At 36.5% G+C, this 21,553-nt stretch overlaps 1 long non-coding RNA gene across 1 annotated transcript in view; it reads left to right on the top strand.

Moving 5' to 3' along the window:
• Nucleotides 1-21,553, top strand: part of LOC113604343 (uncharacterized) — a 436,767-nt gene that overhangs the window by 22,828 nt on the left and 392,386 nt on the right. The gene's annotated exons all lie outside the window — the stretch shown is intronic.

Below are 21,553 nucleotides of genomic sequence, written 5' to 3'. Positions count from 1 at the left end.
ACCTGATTTATTGTAACGTCTCAGATTCTGGCCATGTGATGTTGGACAGCTCACCTTTTTGGTGTCTTATTTATAACATGAGGGCTTTGGGTTAGATTTTGGTTTCCTCAAACTTTAAAATCTAATTTGACTCTATTTTGATTTAATGTTTATATTTTTTTCTTTTACTATTTCCTTTTTAAAACAAAAATTTTTAATGTTTGTATATTTTTGAGAGAGAGAGACAGAGACAGAGCATGGTCAGGGAAGGGGCAGAGAGCAAGGGAGAGACAGAATCCAAAGCAGGCTCTAGGCTCTGAGCTGTCAGCACAGATTCTGAAACAGGGCTTGAACTCACAAACTATGAGAGCGTGACCTGAGCCAAAGTTGAACACTCAACCAACTGAGCCACCCAGGCACCCCAACACTTGTTCTTTTTAGCACAGATAAAACTATCATCTGCATTTTAGCCCATTAAATATGGTAGTTTATTAAAGTTAGAGGGCAAGAAGCCCTGATTTTTATTCTTTACTTGCGCTATTACATCTGATTTTGAAATTCAATAATGGGAAGAAATTCCATATAAAGAAGTAATTTTATAAAGAGCATTCTTTCTTTTAAACTGCTCAAGATTCTCATAGTTTTTACAGTCAGAAATAATAATTCTGGAAATCTAAATATTATAAAAGGAAATAAATTATTTTTAATAGAAAATGTTTCCACCAAAGAAGACAGGAATAGATGACTGCTACCTTCAAAGCACAGTTCTTAACTGTACAATAATACTATTAGCAACTATCTTAGTAATGTTATTGAGAATTAATTTCATGCTACTGTATTGTACTAAGATTTTATATGCATTGCCTCATTTAATACTCAGGAAAATCGCTATGAGGTAAGTACTATTATCCCTATGTAATACACTAGGAAATAAAGAATTAAGGTTAAGCATTTTCTCCTAAGGTACATCACTGGTAAGTAATGAAGCTGATATTTGGACCTATGGAATGCCACAGAGATTTTCCTCATATTTACAACATAGAATAATTATAAGAAGTTGTCAATGGTAATGCTTAACTCTATAAATATGATTTAAGCCTGAAACATTTGTGGAAAGAGTAGGTCTGATGATTTGTGATGAATGGCAGTTTCCAAGTTCTCAGATTTGATCACTGCCAGTTACATAGTTAATTGATGTAGTCATAAAGCAAGTTAAAGTTATTGGATAATTTTATAGCACTACTTATTTTCTGAAGAGTTAGTAAGTTCACTATAGTTTCAGAAAAGCATTCTTGGGAGTTTGAGATGTGGTTGGGTGAGTGTTGATCTATTTATTTATACACATATGTGCACATGCAAGGTGTAGCTGTAGATTACGGTAATTAACAATCTTAGTTTGCCCAGGCTTTGGTTTCAAAATCATGGAAGTTTCTGTGCTGTGACTAGGAACCTTGCTAAAACAGGTGAAGAGAGGCAAGTGTGTGTGTGTGTGTGTGTGTGTGTGTGTGTGTGTAATATGGGTATGTGTGTATAGGTAGATGTGTATGTGTCTAAAGTAATGGTAGTAGTTAGACTATAGGGAATTCAGATCTTGCAGAGCATAAAACAGCTCTGAATTCAGTGCCTAGACTGATATTTGTCTGTTTTATTAGCAGAAAGCTCAGTCTCCTGTGTTTTCCCTGTTTCAGATAACCTTTTCTTGTCATCTAAGAAATTAATTTCTTTGTTGGAATCATTGCAAGTAAACCTGATAGCAGGAGTGCTGTTATTGAGGCAGCTTACATAGTGATTTGCTAAGTACAGCCTCTTCATAAAAAGTGAAGCAGAAGTCAATTTATCGATCACCACCAGGATTTCAGTAACCTGTTGAACTACCTGATTTTTTTCCCATTTTCTTAAAACCCACCATTTTTATTTCTTTGTACAATCGCATTTAGTTGTTTGTTTGGAAACATTTTTTACATGTATTTGCACATGATGTAAACATTTTTTTGTGTGTATTTGCTTTTTTCTAGAATAGAGTTGGAACTGTGTAAAGAACTATTGTTAGGGTAAGCCACATGAAATTACCATGATTTAACTGTTTTGACTTAGAATAATGGCAATTTCATATTGCTGTTAGTTAATAGTTCATTCAACTTTTGGTTATTTGGAAATATTAGGCTTCTCTTTTAAATCTAGAGAAGATTCCTTTGAAATATTGGTTAATGTTAGAGAGGAACTGATGTGAACTTTGGGCTGATTACTTTGGGCTGCTCATCTGCTAAAAATACATTTTAAAAGGTATGACTTTTAAAATGTGGTAAAAATGAGCATTGCACAGACATTAATATTAGACAAGCATAAAAATTTTTATTTTAACTGAAAGGTTAAGACCGAATTTAACCATTTTTCTTTCTCAGAATTTTGACCCACTATATTCTAAGCTATAGTGGCTTATGTAAATGTTCATTTTGGAAGAAGAATGCTCTGTTACTGGAGTCAGATTTAAAATTGTTGTTGTATTATTAACAGAAGCAAATACTAACCAAAAACATTACTTTCTGTGCCTTTTAGACATTCTCAGTTGAGGTTTGTCTACTTGATAATTTAGGCAAACAAAAAGTAAGTGAATTTTTTTGAAGAAATGAAGGCAGTTACTACTTGCCTCAGCCTCGTATGCTAATTATCAAAATGTTGAGATTTTTGTGATATGTATAAAATTGTACATGTGAAATTTTTTTTGAGCAAGAGCAAGCACACACATATGTGTGTGTGCACTTGGGAGGGGCAGAGGCAGAGGGAGAGGGAGAATCTTAACCAGGCTCCTCGCCTAGTGCAGAGCTGGGCTGACTCTGCCCTTGGTCTCCTGATTGTGAGATCATGACCTGAGCCGAAATCAAGAGTTAAGACACTTAACTGACTGAGCCACCCAGGTGCCCCTGTACATGTGAATTTGAAAGTGTACTTTTTCTTTTTTTTTTTGTTTTGGCTCTTGCCTTTTTAATCCCACAATTGTGTAACCTGTGTCTCATAAAAAGGAAGGGAGGGGCGCATGGGTGGCTCAGCCAGTTAAGCCTCTGACTCTTTATTTCAGCTATACTCATAATCTCACAGTTCATGGGTTCAAGCCCCAGCTCTGTGGTAACAATTCAGAGCCTGCTTAGGATTCTCTTTCTCTCTCTGCCCTTCTCCTGCTCATGCAATGTTCTCTCTCTCTCTCTCTCTCTCTCTCTCTCTCTCTCTCTCTCTCTCAAAGCAGATAAACTTTGCGGGGGGGTGGGGGGAAGGAAGGGAACCCTCTAAGGTTCCTAGTAGTGGATACAGTAGACTAAGCTGATGCTGAGCTATCATTCCACCTTACAGAAATAGCAAGCTTATACAGAATTTTGAATAACTATAGCTTTAAGACTTTTGCATCTCTTAGACTTTAAGAGAGGTATATCATCTAATAGTATCTTACAAAGTTGGAATTCATATATGACTCTCAGTCTTTTTCCCATTATGATCTTTCATAATTAGTTTCAGCAGTGTTTTAGTATATCTTTTGATTTGCCTTTGCTATCAACAGCACATATTTTGAGTGCCCTCTACCAATGAAATATTGTACTCAATCTTCTGTATGTTTCACAAACTACTTTGTGACTATTAAAGAGTAATGTTCATGAATTATGGTTTAGTAGGTCTTTCTAGAAATAAAATATCTTAATTTTCAGGACTATTTAAAAAATAGTTTTGAAAAAAAACAAAAAATAAAAATAAAAAAATAGTTTTGTAGGTCTTTAAAATAGAAATAATTGTCACTGTTATAAACTATGTTATGAGAGACCCAAACGTTTTGTTCTATTGCTCTAATGTGTCTAACTTGAGTCTCCCTTGAATAGTTGAGCTTGAAAAGCTGAAAAACAAGTATGTGTGAAGCTGAGATGATCTTGATCAAATGGGAATTTGATACTATAGCTTTTTGGAGAGACTGAATTCATGGGGCAGTTGACTGGAGGACATGATGTGTCTTTGATCACAAAGTTTCTTTGATCACAAAGATTCACATATTGCAAGTGTACAGCTCAATGAATTTTTATAACTTAGTAATACCTGTGTAATTAGCACCTTGATCAAGAAATAAAACATAACCTGCACCTTGGAATCCTTCTTAGTGTTAATGCCTCACTGAACATCAGGCTCTATCTCCCCAGGTAAATTTTAGTTGAGTATTAAGTAGTTATCTAGATTTTAAAAATGTATGGAGAGTAGGATTACTTAATGTTTGCACAAATTATCCAGATAGTTACATTATTTTTGTTTTTGGCATACTGGCTGGACATATTAATATTCAGTTCAATTCTACAGAATTTTAAATGTCTGGAGTCTCCTTAGTTGTCTTTGTGATGCTGAATAAGGACATAAACAATTTCTGAGTGTGATCCTGATTTTTCTGATTAATTACATTGCTTGGACAGTCACTGACATTCAAAATTGATTGGATTGGCCCTTTAAGTTTCTCTGTTTTGAGCTGCTGAGATTACAAAACTCATTCGTATACAGAGAATTTGCCATTCAGACTGACAGTTCTGTCAGGTCAGGTGGTAGGATTTTCATGCATGATGCAGGTACATTGCTTTTCCTAGTTTCGTTTCGTTTTGTTTTTTTTTTCTTTTTTTCCTTGGAATCTAGGTGGAAGCTCTGGTATGTGAAGGTGAAAAGCTAGAACATCAGACTGCTATCTCCACTTAGCTTTAGTTTCTCTACTGTGTTTCTATCCATGTGTGCAGGGCTTTTCCAGTCACAGCCCCAAGCTCAGAGTTTTTCACTAATGTTTGGTCAAAGAGAGATCTGTCGTCTTTGGAAAGACTGAAATGAGTAATAGTCTTTCGACACTATTGGCAAGTGGCTTTCACGGTCCATAGCAGATGTAATGAGCTACATCTGCCTGCTTGGAAAATTCTGCTTTTGATTGTCTGAAAGGATCTCTGGAATATGGGCTTGAGTGTCTGTGTGCAGTAAAACAACAACAATCATACAATCTTAACAAACTTATTGCAGTTTAAACTTCAACACTTTTTGCAGAAACCTGGCAAAAAAAAAATATAAACTATTTGACAAAGCTTGTTTTATATCAGGAACTGAATTTATGGCATGTTGGTTCTACAAAGTCAGTTCATTCATGTTTAAAAGCAAGGAAATTACGTACACTCTACATTGTAGATTGTATATATTGCTCTTCTCAGACCAAAAGTAAGCCATTTTGTGTAAACTCTTATGAGGGAAGTATTCTGTCTCAGGGTGGATAATGGCTCTACCATTATGGGCTGGGATAATGGTATTTTATTAATTTAACTGAACAGCTTTAATGTATCAGTTTCAGGAAAGTGTTTTCTTTGAAATAGTTTGATCACTTTTTCAAAGAGGACATTGGGAATAATTTAGTTGATTATTTTCATATTACCTGCAAGCAAGCTCCAAGCAAAACTTGCCCAACCTTCTAATTTGTAAGCATAACTGAGTAGTGACCTCTGACAGCCAGTTTTGACTCTTCTTTACTGTTTGGATAAAGGAAGTATTGTTGCTTTTGAGAAACACGATGTAAGTAAGAAGAAATGCAGAGAGGTCATTCAGTAGCATTGTACAGATCAGTGGAATTACTATCGGCCATTGTAATAGTTATAACTATATAACAGAGCAAGTGGAGGATGTGTATTAAAGTGTGAACTTTCCACATTTACACCACACCAAAAATTCTTTGAATTTAATATGAGAGTCTTGATAGAAGGCGGCATAAGTCTCACATAGGCTGTTGTGGCACATGGAATGATATTTCGGGCATACAGAGAATCGTCAGCACACAACCCAGAATGAGGGTGACAAAACATAAGCATCTAAAACAGAATCAAGATGAGAATGTCTCCTTTATCCATTGGGAATTAACACCAGACTCACCTTCTAGATTACTTATGATTTATGAAATAAGCTTGTTACATATGTTGTATGTGTATATTATTGATTAGTAAAATAAAAACCAAAAGAGGAAAGGAAAAGGATGGGAAGTTGTGACTTTTCTGAGAGCACCATGTATACAAAACTAGAGTAAAGAACAAGGAGGGGGGCACCTGGGTGGCTTAGTCAGTTGAGTGTCCTACTCTTGATTTCACCTCAGGTCATGATCTCAAGGTTTGTGAGTTGAAGCCCCATGTCAAGCTCTGTGCTGACAGTGCAGGGCCAGCTTGGAATCCTCTCTCTCCCTCCCTCTATACTCCTACTCTGTTCTCTCTTTCTGTCTCTCTCTCTCTCTCTCTCTCTCAAAATAAATCTAAAATTTTTAAAAATACTTAAAAACAAAGGACAAGGATGAAAGCAGTAGATATTAAGGAAGGATCTTCACTAAATTGGATAAGACCCTCCCTTCCCATTTAATCCTAGTGTTTAATCAGATCCTCCTCTTATTGTCTTCTCTTTGTGATCCAAGTGTGTTTTTGTTAACAACTTTATTAAAATATAATTCACATACTATACAATTTACCCATTTAAAATGTACAATGTAGGGTGCCTGGGTGGCTCAGTTGGTTAAGCATACGACTTCGGCTCAGGTCATGATCTCATGGTTTGTGGGTTTGAGCCCCACATCGGGCTCTGTGCTGACAGCTCAGAGCCTAGAGCCTGCTTCAGATTATGTCTTCCTCTCTCTCTGCCCCTCCCCCACTCATACTCTGTCTCTCTCTCTTTCTCAAAAATAAATAAACATTAAAAAAATGTTAATGTATAATGCAGTGATTTTTGTTATTCTCAGAGTTGAGCAACCATTGCCATAGTCAATTTCAGAAAATTTTTATTTCCCAGAAGGAAACCCCACACTTACTAGCAATCTCTGCCTATTCTTCCCCAATACCCCAGCCCTAGGCAACCATTAATCTGTGTGATCCAGGTTTTAAAAGTTGTTGATTTGAAATTCCCAGTATAAGAGTTTCAGTTAAAGAAGAAGAAAACATTCTGGAGGTAGTTGGTGGTGATGGTTGCACAACAATGTGAATGTATTTAATGCAATAGAACCATATACTTTAAATGATTAATATGTTATATGTATTTTATGACAACTAAAAATATCAGTAAGTTTTATAAGTCAGGATCAGAGAACTAAGGACAATTTATACGTGGCCTGCTCTCCCCCCACCAAAATAATAAAAAGCAGAGAAATTTTTTAAAACTGAAATTCCCATTATAATTAGAAAAATGTGACTATTCTCTTATAAATCAAAAGGACTGATATAAAACTGCATTTTTAGGTATATCTAATTATAGTTTCTTTTTTCTTTTTTAATTTACATCCAAGTTAGTTAGCATATAGTGCAACGATGATTTCAGAAGTAGATTCCTTAGTTCCCCTTACCCATTTAGCCCATCTCCCCTCCCACAACCCCTCTAGCAATCCTCTGTTTGTTCTCTGTATTTAAGTCTCTTATGTTTTTCTCCCTCCCTGTTGTTATATTATTTTTGCTTCCCTTCCCTTGTGTTCATCTGTTTTGTATCTTAAAGTCCTCATATGAGTGAAGTCATATGATATTTGTCTTTCTCTGACTAATTTTGCTTAGCATAACACCCTCCAGTTCCATTCATGTAGTTGCAAATGGCAAGATTTCATTCTTTTTGATTGTTGAGTAATACTCCATTGTATATATATATACCACATCTTCTTTGTCCCTTCATCCATCGATGGCGCTTTCCATACTTGGAGTATTGTCAGTAGATCTGATATAAACATTGGGGTGCATGTGTCCCTTCGAAACAGCACACCTGTATCCCTTTGATAAATACCTAGTAGTGCCTTGCTAGGTCATAGGGTAGTTCTATTTTTAATTTTTTGAGGAACCTCTGTATTGTTTTCCAGAGTGGCTGCATAAGTTTGCATTCCCACCAGCAGTGCAAAAGAGATCTTCATTCTCCACATCCTTGCCAACATCTGTTGTTGCCTGACTTGTTAATGTTAGACATTCTGACAGGTGTCAGGTGGTATCTCATTGTGGTTTTGATTTGTATTTCCCTGATGATGAGTGATGTTGAGCATTTTTTCATGTGTCAGTTGGCCATCTGGATATCTTCTTTGGAGAAGTGTCTATTCATGTCTTTTGCCCATTTCTTCACTGGGTTATTTGTTTTTAGGGTGTTGAGTTTGGTAAATTCTCTATGGATTTTGGATGCTAACCCTTTATCTGATATGTCATTTGCAAATATCTTCTCCCATTCTGTCAGTTGCCTTTTAGTTTTGCTGATTGTTTCCTTTGCTGTGCAGAAGCTTTTTATTTTGATGAGGTCCCAATAGTTCATTTTTGCTTTTGTGTCCCTTGCCTCGGGAGGTGTGTTGAGTAAGAACTTGCTGCTGCTGAGGTCAAAGAGGTTGTTGCCTGCTTTCTTCTCTAGGATTTTGATGGCTTCCTGTCTTAGTTTAGGTCTTTCATCCATTTTGAGTTTATTTTTGTGTATGGTGTAAGAAAGTGGACCAGGTTCATTCTTCTGCATGTCACTGTCCAGTTTTCCTAGAGCCATTTGCTGAAGAGACTGTCTTTATTCCATTGGATATTCTTTCCTGCTTTGTCAAAGATGAGTTGGCCATACGTTTGTGGGTCCATTTCTGGGTTCTCTATTCTGTTCTATTGATCTGAGTATCTGTTTTTGTGCCAATACCATACTGTCTTGATGATTAAAGCTTTGTAGTATAGCTTGAAGTCTGGGATTGTGATGCCTCCAGCTTTGGTTTTCTTCTTCAAGAAGAAGGGGTCTTTTCTGGTTCCATACAAATTTTAGGATTATTTGTTCTAGCTATGTGAAGAATGCTGGTGCTGTTTGATAGGGATTGCTTTCTTGCTTTCTTTTTTTAATGTTTATTTTGAGAGAGAGCACAAGTAGGAAAGGGTCCTAGAGAGAGGAGAGAGGGAATCCCAAACAAGCTCTGCACTGTCAGTCCAGAGCCTGATGTGGGGCTCAATCTCATGAACCATGAGATCATGACCTGAGCCGAAATCAAGAGCTGGTCACTTAACCAACTGTGCCACCCAGGCATCCCTATATATAATTTCTTAAACATGATTTTCAAAAGGTTGTTTTTATCATCAGTATGGACCTGTTAAATATGCCCCCCCTTCCCACTCTCATCCTTAACTTGAAGATTCAGAATACTTATTTTGTCTGAATCCTAGAGTTTTCGGACTAAGAGATTCTGACTCATTTTGACAGCACTTATGAGACACTAATGTGTAACTCAGAAAATAAATTGTTCAATATAATGTAAAATATATTTGCCTGGGGGATTGGACGCTGTGTCCACTGAAGAGTACATTCTCTTCCTATAAGTTACAGGGCAAGCCAAAATATCAGTAAAATGCCTTATACATGTGGGATCAGAACAAGGAAGCTGGTTTTGTGGTTCAGACATTGAGTTACACCACTCTCGTGGTCAAATTGGTAGGCAGAATAGCTCCCTACCCCCCCACCCCACACACACGCCGTCCCAACAATGTCTGGGCTCTAATCTGCAGTCCCTGTTACTTTGCACAGCAAAGGGTACTTTTCACATGCGATTAAGTTAAGGTCCTTGGATAAAGAGATTTATGGTGAATTATCTGGTTGGTCCAATCTAATCACAGGTTTCCCTATAATCAAAAAAAAAAAAAAAAAACTCTTTGTGGTAGAAGGTAAATGGGATTATCCAAGAACTAGAGAGACTACAGCACATGGACTCAACCCACCATTGCTGCCTTTGAGGATCATGGCAGGGGACTATGAGCCAAGGAATGCTGGTAGCTTCAAGCAGCTAGAACAGTCAAGGAAGTAGATTCTTCTCTCAAGCCTTTAGAAGGGAATGCAGCCCTGGTGACACCTTGATCTGCACTTTGAGTCTCCTAGTGAGACTCATGTCAGACTTCTGGTATATGAAACTACATGATAATAAATCTGTGTTGTTTTAAGCCACTAAATTTATGATAATTGGTTACCAGCATTAGAAAACTAATACACAGACGTAATTTTTTTAATGTGTGGATCTAGATATTGAGCCTTGGATGGCTAGCACATTCTCTCTTAGAACAGTACCTGAGTGGGACTGCCTATGTTTGTCTCACTGACTCTTATTTGTATCTCAGGTACTTCCCTTAAAACCCTTTCTTGAATAAATTATCTATTAAAATACATTTAATAAGAACATAGACTTGAGGATTCAATGGGTCTGGTTTTGAATTCTGGCTTTGCCCATTATACTAGTTGGAAAACCTTGGACAGGTGACTTAATATTCTAACCCTTGGTTTTGATGAACAAAGTGAGAATAATCATTAATACCTGTACTTTGGGGATGTTTGGAGGATAAAAACGGATAATATGTGTAAAATGGCAAAATGCTTGATATATAGTGAGCCCCTAATAAGTGATAGCTATTATTTTTGTTACCATCTCTTAAAGGCTATAAGGCATTTGCCGATAGAATGCTTTCCAATACTTCCTCAGATATAAATGTATTACAAACTATATGTACTACGGTACAGCTCTTGTGTTTAGGTGACTATTCCACAAAGTTCTCTCCACAGCCCCTTCTTCCTGATATTGAGCCTTTATCCAAAAGCTTTCTTTTGGATGTTTCAATTGGTTAAAAGATGTTAAAACATCTTTTGGATGTTTTAATTGGTAAGTTAAAACTTTGGCTTCTAGTGTAATATGTAACACCATTTAATATTTATTTTCATCTAAGAGCTAATGTGAAATAGAATGCACTAAGGAAAACCTGGGGTTGTTTTTTCCTACAATTAATAAAAATTCCTGACTGGAATTATGTCTTTAATATTTTTAATCCCTAATGTCTATCAAATGGCTGACACATAATAGGTGGCAATAAATGTTAGTTGAACTGAACTAAACTGAGTTCTAAGCAGTTATTCTTTCACAAGCTGTTTTGAATGTGTCCTTTTTGTTACTACTCTAATTTAAGTCTGTAATTTTTTGTACCCCACCTATGACAGTGGTTTTCAAACTGCTCTTTTTGCTACTTATCTTTTCCCTCTTTAAATGATCTTCCACAGTACCACCAAACCAGGCAACGACTTTGGTACATTACATCCTCCCTATTTAGTCTTCTTTACCTTCATCCCATTGCATATTGCCTAGTAACCATATTCTTAATCACTTCCCAACTTTTTATGTCATTTTTATGACACTTAGAGTTGATGATATTTCTGTGGCACACTAGGGTGGAAGGGAAACGACCTTATGGCTGAAGGGTTTGGACTCCAAGAGCTAAGCGTATTAGCATCTCAGTGTACCTGTCACCCAGTTAGGGCACACAGAGTTAGGAAGCTCTATTTAATCTAGCTTTTCAGACTGGATACAATTGGAATGTATCCCTTTACATAGCTATTGAATAAACACCTTAGCCTGTGTGCATGCTAAGCTATGTGGGAAAGGAATTGGGAGCACCAGATCAACTATTTCCTATAGAAACCCTCAGTTCCAGGTAGACAAATCTGTTTATCAGTCTCGAAATGAGACTGCTGTATTTCTTTAATACTTTTGCTCATGTCTTTTAGTGTTTTGAATGACCTGTTTTTTCTTCTTTGTCTGAATCTTTGTACTATCTTCTCCATGGTGCTGTCCCTAATACAGTTAAAATATGCAGTTTTATATGTTGTATTGTTTTTCATTACATCACTAACTCATTCAGTTTAGTGCCCTCTGTAAAGCTTGGATTAATTCTTAATTCTTATTCAGTTATTTCCTGTCATATTTGTCAGTTTTTTCCCGTTATGCATGTTCCTATGGTTTTTAACATGTTTATGACTATTCACCAAAATATTTACCCTACTCCCTTTCCCTACAACTTTATATCGTATAAATTCTGAGAAATATTTAATGCTATTACAATAAACATAAAATAATAGTCATTTACAGGTATATTTGTTGGATAATAGCAAAAATTTTTTGAGCGCATATTTGGACCAGGTATTCTAATAGCTTTCCATGTGTTTAATATATTTAATCTTAACAGCAGCCCTATAAATATAAAATCTGTTTGGTTCCCCATTTTACAAATGAGGAAATTGAGGCACAGATAAGTAACCTGCCAAAAGTTTTGCAGCTATTAAGTATCAATGCCAGGATTAAAATTTAATCAGCTAATGCAGGCACTCTTGATATAAAAGCCCATACTGATAACCATATATAATACTGTGCTGAAAAAAAGACAATTTGTAAATGTATGAGCAGACCAGTAGGTCCTGAGACTTAATACTAAGCTTTCCCACTAAGGTGAGTTAGGCTACATTATAGTTAAAAAGAGAAGTAGTTACAAAGAATATAGAATCTGTAGAGTATGGTGAGTGGTCAGTTTTATAAAATTTGTGAGTGCTCAGTATTATAAAAACCTGAAGTTTTAAAGATTATTCTTTATGGAGCACCTACTCTGTGTGCCATGAAATGAACTGGGTACTTTACATATATTGTCTCATATATTGTCTCTTTGTGCTGTGCTGCTTCTCTGATGATAGGGTGTTCTGGCAGAAGAGCAGAGCATAGGCAAGCAAGCTATTGCTAGGTTGTAATTAGAGCTGGGCTTAAACTTGGAAAATAGTGCTGTGATGATGCTACTTTTCCCTTCAAATTAAAATTTGAGGAAGGAATATGTCAATATTCTGGAATAAACCCAGTAAAGGCAATATTTGTTGTTGCTAAACTATTACCTTGTGATCTTGGCTGAGTTTCTTTCCCTTTTTGTGCTTCAGCTTTATCTTCTGCAACCTATATGAGGTTAATAGGCATCTATTTATATCCAGAGATGTTTTATGATGTTAGGAGTAGTGTTTAGACTCTGGAAGTTAGTACTACATAAATACCATTTTTTAGTTCTTAGTCTGAACACTGACATTTGACACCACCATGTTTTTCCTTTATAGCATCACACTTTCCTCTTTTTTTTTCTCCTGACACTAACAAAGAGATTTGTTCATAGAGAACTGAGTCTGAAGATGACAACTTTTCGTTGTGTCTCAATGGCTTCAGCTCCACATGCGGTTTCTTCTCTGTCTTTAATTAAACTTGTTTTTTTCCAGAGTTGTAGCTGGGAGCACTGTGTTGACACAACTCACTCTTGTACAGAGCAGATTAAAATGTCAGTGTTCTAATGTTCTCATCTGTGGGAAAAAGAAAATATTTGGGGTATTTTATTTATAACTTTTAGAAGGCTTCTCTGTGGAGAAAGATTACTTGTAAGATGGAAAACCATTTGACAGTTAAAGGGGCAGAACTCTAATAGTGGTCTAACAAAAAAAAGAAGGAGAAAAAGCACCTAATGACACTCTTTTCTAGGATTTAAAACACGTCTATTTCCTTCTTAATTTTCACTTAATTGTATTTAATTCCCTAGTGTCCTGCTTAATCTTTCCAAATGCTGTATATGCAGAATATTGACAGTTTCCGCAAAAGGCAGTTGGTCAGTCATTACAGGAAACATTTTATGTGGAAGAGGACTACTAGTCAAGGGAAATGGAGTTGGTGTGTTGAGCCTTTAACCTTCACATCATAAGTCTGAATGTATCTATTTTTTACAATGGAGTCGTTAGTATTTGCTAGTTATTTATTGGTGAATAGGCCAACAAATTCATCATGCTTCAGCTTGAGACCCTTGTCTGCCTATCAGACATTCACAGTGTTTAAATGACATCAGTTAATTCTGGGTGCCATGCAAATTTTGGAAGCCGTAGTAAAGAGATGTATTTGATGTAAATGTATACAGCAGGGACCTAATAAGGGACATAAGGTATGAGCTAAGACTTATTGAACCCTTGCAGTGTATCTGAAATATTTGTGTTTATATGTATCGATGTATTGACTAATCTTCACAGCTCTATGAATAATTTCATCTTGATTTCACAGATGGGAAACTGAGGTCTGTAAATGTAAAATAACTTGCCCCAAGCAACACAGGAAATAGAGAAGCTGAATTGGAATCCAGGGGATCTGATTCTATAGCCTCGTCTATTAGAGAGTTTCTGAAAGTAATGAAAGTCTCTGAAACTTTTGATACTGCAATTTGGAAACTTTTACTCTGGCAGTGTTGTTAACCGACATGCAATATTGAGTAGATGAAGAAGATAAGTATTTAAATGACAAGGCACATTTCTTATGTTCATGTGATAGGGGTGGCAAGGCAAACTTTGGGTTTATCTTAATTGGCATAGGAATTATGAATTGTTGTGGTTTGCCCATATAAAGGCAAAAGGTAGCTTTCCAGAAAGGCAGACATTTAGCATTCCAAGTGCCCGCTCCATACTCCTGGTTTTGGAAGTTAGCTGCCCTCTAGCAGAGCATCTGCCTTTCAGACCTTATTTAGAGATTTGCCTGATTTGAGTTGTCCCCTGGGTTAACAGCTGCGGAATCTGTATTTCTTTGGCATTACTCCCTTCTATGTAAATTACAGATGTTCTGTAATGCCCTTTTGGGCTGCATTTGGAAGAAGAGGAAAGATTGCAAGTTTTTTTTTTCTTTTTAAAGTGACCTATCCTAGGTTCTCAGTAGGAGGAAATACATTTACTGAGTTTTTTTTCAAACCGTTTATGTTTCCATTCAATTGTTGAACTACTGTCTATAGCCCTGGTGCAGTGGGATCAATTTGTTGGCAAGGGTTATTCAAACATGAGCAGAATTTGTGTCCTCTTTGGATTAAAGTGCTAAAGCCAACAATAACAATTTTCATGTGGGAACTGGTGCTGGATACCCAAGTCAGACTGTACTTGGTGGTCTGTAATTTACTCTAAAAAACATGTATTAGAGGGGAAGGAGGGTTCCCCCCCACCCAGGTTTTTGTTTGTTTTCATTTTCAGTCTTTTGTTATTTTTAAAAAATATCTATTGTTTTTAAACAGACATTAGAGGTCCCTTGCATTAAGTCTCTTGATTTGGAGGTGGAGTGTAGGGTAAATGAAATGAGACATATAATAGAGTTATTTTTTTAATTAACACTATATTAAGATACAATTTATATTTTAGTAAATAAATCTGAAGTGTACATCTTGGTGATTTCTTCTCCCATTTACATTTTATTTAACTTTTACTCTTTTATGCTGTATGGTTGGAGGGAAAAATGATAGAATCTTGAAGACTGCTATTCTTAGTTTAGATTTTTGGATTTCAACCTCATTTGGACCCTCTTGTATCACATGGCACTTTTGCTCTGTGTTTCTAGTTCAGCTTTCCTCTTCCATTCTTTCAACAGTTCCTTTAAGTCTGCCACTATCCTCAGGGCTTCTTTCTTACTATTTCCATATTACTTTTTAGCATGTGACCTTACCTCTTACTTCACCAAGAAAGTGAAGGCAGTCAGGAGAGAATTCCCTTATCTCCTATTAACCCCTCCTTTCTCCCCTGCATTTTAGAAACCATATCCTCATCTATCCGTCATGTCTGAAACTGTGCTTTCATCCCCTTCAATCTTTTCCATGATTGCCTTTATCAATTTATCCCCATTTTCCCCTTAGCATCTCTATCAACTTCTTTTTCTAAGTAAATATGCATAATTCAGAATTCTCAATTTAAAAAAAAAGGTAATATAAAGTTTAGCTTTCACCCTGTACCATCGTCTAGTTACTATCCAACCTTTATCCTTCCCATCTGTTTCCATTTCCTCCTCTCTCATTTGTTCTTCTTCAACTGCAGGATGGTTTTTCCTGAAACCAGTAATGCCAAAACTAGCAAATACCTTTTGCCAAATCTAGTAAATACATTTTTGTCCCTTTTGAAATTCCTTTCTTTTGGTTCATAAACTCTGGAGCTTTCTGGGTATGATCTGAAACTGGCCACCTTAAGAGAAGGGCAGGAAGAGACCAAAGAAGTAGGAAGTTTTAATAAGGTGGCAGTTTTAATAAGCAAGGAAATTTACTCATGGGCCTCTTCTTGAGCAGTCACAAGATGGGTAGACCTTCACACCTACCCACCAGAGACTTAAAATTATATAGAGGCCATAACTGGGCTCAGACACAGTTCAGTCCAGATGGTGTCATCACCTTTCCCTTGGAAGCCTATGTCCTTGGAACAGTTCCCACTACAAGAATGGTAGGCAGTTCATACATTCCAAGGACTGGGAAGGAGGTGATGACCATCTGATTGCCCAGGTCCAACCAGAGGGTCAGCCCGTAGTCACAACCTCTTGATTATCTCCTCTGACACTTTCTTGATGTCATTTTTGCGATAATTCCTTCTTCCTCTCTAATCACCCCTCAGACTCCTTTTGTGAACTCCAGTTACTCTGCCCCTTCCTAAATGTACATTTCCAAGATTCTGTTTTTTTAATTTTATTTTTTATTTTTAAAAATTTACATCCAAATTAGTTAGCATATAGTGCAACAGTAATTTCAGGAGTAGATTCCTTAATGCCCCTTACCCATTTAGCCCATCCCCGCTCCCACAACTCCTCCAGCAACTCTCAGTTTGTTCCTCATATTTATGAGTCTCTTTTGTTTTGTCCCCCTCCCTGTTTTTATATATTTTTGTTTCCCTTCCCTTATGTTCATCTGTTTTGTGTCTTAAAGTCCTCACATGAGTGAAGTCATATGATTTTTGTCTTTCTCTGACTAATTTCACTTAGCATAATACCCTCCAGATCCATCCATCCACGTAGTTGCAAATGGCAAGATTTTATTCTTTCTGATTGCCGAGTAATATAACATTGTGTGTGTGTGTGTGTGTGTGTGTGTGTGTGTGTGTGTGTGTATATATATATACACACACATATACATATACATACATACATACATTGATGGACATTTGGGCTCTTTCCATACTTTGGCTATTGTCAATAGTGCTGCTATAAACATAGGGGTGCACGTGTCCCTTCGAAACAGCACACCTGTATCCCATGGGTAAATGCCTAGTAGTTCAATTGCTGGGTCATAGGGTAGTTCTATTTTTAGTTTTTTGAGGAACCTCCATACTGTTTTCCAGAGTGGCTGCACCAGCTTGCATTGCCACCAACAATGCAAAAGAGATCTCTTTCTCCGCATCCTTGCCAATATCTGTTGTTGCCTGACTTGTTAATGTTAGACATTCTGACAGGTGTCAGGTGGTATCTCATTGTGGTTTTGATTTGTATTTCCCTGATGATGAGTGATGTTGAGCATTTTTTCATGTGTCAGTTGGCCATCTGGATATCTTCTTTGGAGAAGTGTCTATTCATGTCTTTTGCCCATTTCTTCACTGGGTTATTTGTTTTTAGGGTGTTGAGTTTGGTAAATTCTCTATGGATTTTGGATGCTAACCCTTTATCTGATATGTCATTTGCAAATATCTTCTCCCATTCTGTCAGTTGCCTTTTAGTTTTGCTGATTGTTTCCTTTGCTGTGCAGAAGCTTTTTATTTTGATGAGGTCCCAATAGTTCATTTTTGCTTTTGTGTCCCTTGCCTCGGGAGGTGTGTTGAGTAAGAACTTGCTGCTGCTGAGGTCAAAGAGGTTGTTGCCTGCTTTCTTCTCTAGGATTTGATGGCTTCCTGTCTTAGTTTAGGTCTTTCATCCATTTTGAGTTTATTTTTGTGTATGGTGTAAGAAAGTGGTCCAGGTTCATTCTTCTGCATGTCACTGTCCAGTTTTCCCAGCACCATTTGCTGAAGAGACTGTCTTTATTCCATTGGATATTCTTTCCTGCTTTGTCAAAGATGAGTTGGCCATACGTTTGTGGGTCCATTTCTGGGTTCTCTATTCTGTTCTATTGATCTGAGTGTCTGTTTTTGTGCCAATACCATACTGTCTTGATGATTAAAGCTTTGTAGTATAGCTTGAAGTCTGGGATTGTGATGCCTTCAGCTTTGGTTTTCTTCTTCAAGATCGCTTTGTCTATTTGGGGTCTTTTCTGGTTCCATACAAATTTTAGGATTATTTGTTCTAGCTCTGTGAAGAATGCTGGTGTTATTTTGATAGGGATTGCATTGAATATGTAGATGGCTTTGGGTAGTGTCGACATTTTAACAATATTTGTTCTTTCTATCCAGGAACATGGTATCTTTTTCCATTTTTTTGTGTCTTCAATTTCTTTCATAAGCTTTCTATAGTTTTCAGCGTATAGATTTTTCACCTCTTCGGTTAGATTTATTCCTAGGTATTTTATGGTTTTTGGTGCAACTGTAAATGGGATCAATTCCTTAATTTCTCTTTCTGTCGCTTCACTGTTGGTGTATAGGAATGCAATCGATTTCTGTGCATTGATTTTATATCCCGCAGCTTTGCTGAATTCAATTGTAGCAGTTTTTTGGTGGAATCTTTGGGGTTTTCCATATAGAGTATCATGTCATCTGTGAAGAATGAAAGTTTGACCTCCTCCTGGCTGATTTGGATGCCTTTTATTTCTTTGTGTTGTCTGATTGCAGAGGTTGAGACTTCCAATACTATGTTGAATAACATTGACGAGAGTGGACATCCCTGTCTTGTTCCTGACCTTAGGGGGAAAGCTCTCAGTTTTTCCCCATTGAGGATGATACTAGCGTTGGGTCGTTTATATATGGCTTTTATGATCTTGAGGTATGCTCCTTCTATCCCTACTTTCTTGAGGGTTTTTATCAAGAAAGGATGCTGAATTTTGTCAAATGCTTTCTCTGCATCTATTGAGAGGATCATATGTTCTTGTCCTTTCTTTTATTGATGTGATGAATCACGTTAATTTTTTTGTGGATATTGAACTAGCCCTGCTTCCCAAGTATAAGTCCCACTTGGTCGTGGTGAGTAATGTTTTTAATGTATTGTTGGAGCCGGTTGGCTAATATCTTGTTGAAGATTTTTGCATCCATGTCTATTGGTCTATAATCTCCTTTTTAGTGGGGGAAATTGGTCTGTAATCTCCTTTTTAGTGGGGTCTCTGGTTTTGGAATCAAGGTAATGCTGGCTTCATAGAAAGAGTTTGGAAGTTTTCCTTCCATTTCTATTTTTTGGAACAGTTTCAAGAGGATAGGTGTTAACTCTTCCTTAAATGTTTGGTAGAATTCCCCTGGAAAGTCATCTGGCCCTGGACTCTTGTTTTTTGGCAGATTTTTTATTACTAATTCGATTTCCTTACTGGTTATAGATCTGTTCAAAATTTCTGTTTATTCCTGTTTCAGTTTTCGTAGTGTATATGTTTCTAGCAATTAGTCCATTTCTTCCAGATTGCCCATTTTATTGGCATATAATTGCAGATAATATTCTCTTCTTATTTGTGCTGTGTTGGTTGTGATCTGTCCTCTTTCATTCTTGATTTTATTTATTTGGGTCCTTTTCTTTTTGATCAAACTGGCTAGTGGTTTATCAATTTTGTTAATTCTTTCCAAGAACCAGCTTCTGGTTTCATTGATCTGTTCTAGTTTGTTTTTGGTTTCAATAGCATTAATTTCTGCTCTAATCTTTATTAATTGCTGTCGTCTGCTGGTTTGGGGTTTTATTTGCTGTTCTTTTTCCAGCTCCTTAAGGCATAAAGTTAGGTTGTGTATCTGACGACATTCTTCCTTCTTTAGGAAGGCCTGGATTGCTATATACTTTTCTCTTATGACCACCTTTGCTGTGTCCCAGAGGTTTTGGGTTGTGGTGTTATCATTTTCATTGACTTCCATACACTTTTAAATTTCCTCTTTAACTTCTTGGTTAGCCCATTCATTCTTTAGTAGGATGTTCTTCAGTCTCCAAGTATTTGTTACCTTTCCAAATTTTTCTTGTGGTTGATTTCGAGTTTCATAGCGTTGTGGTCTGAAAATATGCACAGTATGATCTCGATCTTTATGGACTTACTTAAGGCTAATTTATGTCCCAGAATATGGTCTATTCTGGAGAATAGACTGCACTGGAGAAGCATGTATATTCTGCTGCTTTAGGATGACATGTTCTGAATATATCTGTTAAGTCCATCTGGTCCAGTGTGTCATTCAAAGCCATTGTTTCCTTGTTCAAGATTCTGTTTTTATCTGGCTCTTCAATTTTATGACAGTCTGGCCCATGTGTACAAGAGTTTAGTTATTGCCTGTGCTTTTTATGTCCTGATACTTACTAACGCTATTCCAAGTCCCTGTCTTGATCTACAACTTTCTGCCCAACAATTGTATTTGGTTGTGTCATAGACACATAGGAAAAACTGACATTATTATCTTACCCCAACATGGCCCTTTCCTAAACTAAGCCTACTTCCCTTCTCATAGTCTCTATCCTAGTTGGTGGCACCTTCTGCATTCATTCTTTAATTCAAGAACTTTTTTTCTTTTCTTTCTTTTTTTTTTTTTTTCCCTTTTTAATGTTCTGGGCAGGTCCTAAGTTCTGGAGTATAGAACTACAAGGACATTATAAGGTCCTTGCCCTTAATTACAGAGACTAATTAAAGAGACAGACACAGGAACAGAGAATTACATTATAATGTAGTGAATATAACAGTAGAAGTGTGTCATATGCATTTGTAATGTAATACAGAAAGGGACATACTATGCAAATTGTAGATTTAGGAAAAGCTTCTTGGAGAAAGTGATGCTAGAGTGGAGTTCTCAGAAGTAGGAGCTTACCACGACTTCTCCCTTTGCCTTTTCCTTTCTCCTTCGTTATTAGCTAAGCCTAATAATTCTAGACTCTTAGTATCTCCCAAATGTATCCCCTCTTTATCACCCCTGCTACTGCCCTTGTTTTCAGGCATTATCCATTCCAGTGGATTATAGCAACAGTCTCCTAATGATCTTCCTTACTCCATTCTCAATATTCTCCCTAACCCCATCAATTATCCACATTGATACTATAGTAAATCTTTATAAAAAAACAAAACGAAACAAAACAGAAAGCAAATGCACAATACAATTATGCCCTTCGCAAGAATATATATCAAGTAACATATCATTGCGTGTATCACATTTTATTTATCCATCAGTTCATGGGCATTTGGGTGTTTTTCTATTTTTTGGCTATTAATAATTTACTATGAACATTCATGTAGGAGGTTTAGTGTGGACATATTTTTTTCATTTCTCTTGGATTTATACTTAGGAGTGCAATTGCTGAGTCATACATCCTTTTAGGCACTGCCAGACTATTTTCCAAAGCAACTGCCGCATTTTATATTCCCACCAGCAATGTATAGGTGTTCTAGTTACCCACATTCTTGCCAGAATTTATTTTCCTTTTTTTTATGGATACCAGCCAATGATACTAATACTAATGGATGTGAAGTGCTATCTCATGGTGTTTTTGATTTGCATTTCTTTGATGGCTAAGAATGTTGAGCATCTTTTTATGTGTTTGCTAGCCATTTGTATATCTTCTTTGGGAAAATGTCTACTGAGATCTCATTTTTAAAGTTGAGGTATTTATCTTTTTATTATTGAGTTATAAGAATTTTTTTAGTATATTCTGCTTGTAAGTCTTTTATCAGATATTTGGCTTGCAAGTATTTTCCCCTTTTCTGTGGAATTGTGTTTTCATTTTCTTGATAGCGACTTTTGAAGCATAAAATTTATAAATTTTGAAGAATCTCAAAATACTTTTTTTTTTTTTTTTTGGTCCTATGTACTTTTGGTGTCATATCTAAGAAACCATTACTCAACCCAGGATCACAGAGTTTTATCCCCAAATTTTTTTTCTAGGAAT

This window comes from Acinonyx jubatus, chromosome E2 (genome assembly GCF_027475565.1).
Source record: "Acinonyx jubatus isolate Ajub_Pintada_27869175 chromosome E2, VMU_Ajub_asm_v1.0, whole genome shotgun sequence".
NCBI classification, from domain to species: Eukaryota; Metazoa; Chordata; class Mammalia; order Carnivora; family Felidae; genus Acinonyx; species Acinonyx jubatus.
This window is presented reverse-complemented; position numbering and strand designations above follow the sequence as displayed.